Source organism: Sinocyclocheilus anshuiensis, unplaced genomic scaffold (genome assembly GCF_001515605.1).
Source record: "Sinocyclocheilus anshuiensis isolate Anshui unplaced genomic scaffold, SAMN03320099.WGS_v1.1 scaffold1957, whole genome shotgun sequence".
NCBI lineage: Eukaryota > Metazoa > Chordata > Actinopteri > Cypriniformes > Cyprinidae > Sinocyclocheilus > Sinocyclocheilus anshuiensis.
Window position 1 is genome coordinate 1077594 of NW_015537935.1, and position 3305 is coordinate 1080898.

Consider the following 3305-nt stretch of genomic DNA (forward strand, 5'->3'; position numbering starts at 1 on the left):
ATATATATATATATATATATATATATATATATATTTCTCGTCAGTGCCTTCTGACACTAATGCAAATTAGTCATAGCTGAAACATCCAAATGCCACTTTGAACATTGACTGATTCTTCACAAACTTTCTTCTCTCACCCTTTCCTCAACACTGCTATTATATACAGAGCCTCTTTTTTTATATTTTATTTTATTTTTCCTGTTTTCTAATTTCCTATGTTTAGTTCCTGTTTCCTTGGTTGCCTTGGTTTCTGTATATGTCCTAATTTGTTTCTATAGTAACTGATTATGTTCACCTGTTCCTTGTTTAGTTCCTTCTTTAGTCTATTTATAGCCTGCCGTTTCAGTTATTTGCCTATTCTCATCTTTGTATGATTTGTTTTGCTGTGTAGCTTGCATGTTTCCTCTGCTCCCGAGTGTTATTTTTTTCTTTTAGTAAGTATACTGCTTTGAAAATAGATTCATGCTTCAATTCTGCTTGCCTGCAAACAACTGTGACATATATCTGCTGTTGTCTCTCTCTACTGCTGTTTCTTTCAAATGAACTTTTCTGGAATACATTAAACAATGCTATGATCTATTTCCTCTTTCATTAAACCTTTCCCAGCTAAATGAGGAAGCACGTCTGGCTCTTAATATGCAGGAGGTATTTTAAAGCATCAATGTCTATGGTTCTATCTACGTTATACATTTCCCTTCTGATGCAAATAGGCATTTTGCATGAGATCATAGTGAACATCTGCCTTTTTAGCCATATTTCAGGAGGCCAAGTGATCAGGCATATTCAAATGGTGGACCGCTGTCCAGGTCCGGACCTAGGCTTGGTTCCAACCGGACCACGAGACATAATGGCAACGGCAGCACCAGTTCGAAATAAAGTGAGCAGTGTTTCAAAACAACGGAGCAGTTCACACCACAAGCGCTCAGTATCGTTTATTGTAATGATCTTTCAGTGGTATTTCTTCTAATATATATATATATATATTTTTTTTTTTATCTCGAGCCAAACGCGCTTCATTCAATCCATTCCCGTGTGCGTTGCTTCTAGACACTAAAGCGCCATTAAGAGCTGCAGATGACACGGTTATTTTAAAAACAGAAGGAAAAACACGGTGAGCAGCGAAATAAATTGATACTTTTGCTAAAACACTGCAGAAAACAACAATGCGGCAAATATAGTTATTTTTACCTATCATACATACATATACGACTCTGAGTCTGACCGTTCAAAGCAGGTTTGTGGCAAGACATTTTTCATCTACATTTAGCATTATTAATCAGAATGTTAAGATCATTTTAAAACAAACATATAATTGTTCAAATTGGGAAAATTATTTGTAGATGGCAAGGAAAGACAGCATAACCATTGAAATTACTAGTTAAATTTGTTTTCTGCTCATTTGATTATGTTTAAGCTAAATATAAAAAGTACTCCAGACTTCAAGAGGAAAACTCTAAACCCCCATACAGTATCTTTTCTGTCACATGGCCTTCTGCCTTACATAGGTTTCTTAATGTAAAAAATAATAATAGCTTGATAAAACATCTGGGCCCGTATGTATAAAACTTCTCAGAAATGCTCTTAAGAATAGTCTTAAGCTTTGACTTAAGTGTCAAAAAATTCTTAGTAAAAAGTAGGACTTTTCTAAGAGTAGGAGACTTTTATAAAGACGCTAAAAGGAGTTCACTGATCTATATAAATATAAATATAGATCAGTTAACTCACCTTTATGAGGTCATCTAGCAACATTAAAGGAGTCATATGATGCGATTTCAAATTTTCCTTTTTCTTTGAAGTGTTACAAGCTCTTGGTGCATAAAGAAGATCTGTAAAGTTGCAAAGACTAAAGTCTCAAATCCAAAGAGACTGACGTCCCAAGTGGGAGTTTTGAGATACTGGGGAGTTTTTATGACCCTTTGTGTGAGGGCATGGTACTTTGCAAATGGAACTTGAATCGAAATTACTACAGATTCTCAGGACACTAATATATTGCCTATGTACCAACATATAATATACACGCTTGTTTAGATCATCAGAAGACGAATTCATAGATACTAAACATGGTAGGATTACATATAGGTAAGATGACAGGAACGCGTGGTTCCATCATAAGCCTGCATAAAACAGTATGCAATATAAGAGACAATATACAAGGACAGTAACAACATACACAATGACCTGAAGGATATCTGTGTTCATTCAAAGAAAGGTTTTCCTATGGATTAATTAGTAGAAAAGTAAATTTCTACTGTGCATTGTGTCTCTTCCTTAAGAAAAAGGCAGTGATTTTCCCTACTTACATTCCATTAGGTCGTAAATGTATCTGGTGTCAGCGTTGCCATGGTAACCGGGGGGGGCCTGGTGTCGTTGCAGACATCCTGGCATCCAGTTTATTGGGTGAGGGGACTGTGACGATTTGTTAATCTAATGAATAACTGATTTGTTAAATCAAATGAAAAATGTGTCACTTGTGGGTGATGCTGCACTAAGCTAGCAGGGATACACCAAATACCTCGAGGTCAAACAAGAAAAAGAAAAAGAAAGGAAATTGTTCCTAGTTCTATCTGGGCCTACATTGTGTTGAACAGTAGCTGCCCTTCAATGTACTAGGCCTGGCACTGAGGAGTGAGGAGAAGTAGAGAGGAAACAGGGATTAGGCTACTAATAACCTGTATAACTCATTAAGGAAACAACAGTTGCTAGAACTACTGTAATCCTATACAAAACGCGAAGATGGTGATGGTAAAATAACTAAAATAAGGTAAAAGTAAAACAAAACAAACAAAAGGGGTCCTAATAGCTTTAGGAAATTAAAAGGGAAAGTAAATAAAAAAATACAAAATTGATTTAATTAAATCTCAAATTTAATAAAAATCTTTTTAGCTGAATTGGTACATTTGTGCTAAACAAATGTAAATTGTAAATAAAAAATCAAAGAGAGGTAGAATAAAGTCAAAACAAAAATAAACAATAACACAAGTAAAACCAAAAACCAAGGGGAGGGACCGACCGAACTGAATCCAAAGAGAAGGTGATAGCATCAACAGGAAGTGAAACCAGGAGTGACGGGGATAGAGAGAGAGAGAGAGAGAGGAGTGGTTTGAAAGTTTTGAAAGTTACACCTATCTAAGTTTTAGTCGGATGCTAACAGCTAGCAGTTGAGGTAAAGGGCTTAGCTTGCTTAGCTTAGCGGCTGCTAAAAAGTTAGCGTTGGCTACACGCAGTTCTTTGTTTACACAAAGGTCTGTGAAGTGGGTGCTGTTGTCAGATTAACCGGAAGAGTCTGCTCACACTTCCGGGGTCAC

At 36.2% G+C, this 3305-nt stretch overlaps 1 protein-coding gene across 2 annotated transcripts in view; it reads left to right on the top strand.

Annotated features, from left to right (window-relative positions):
• Positions 1 to 3305, top strand: part of LOC107658657 (band 4.1-like protein 1) — a 174149-nt gene that overhangs the window by 125229 nt on the left and 45615 nt on the right. The window lies entirely within an intron of this gene.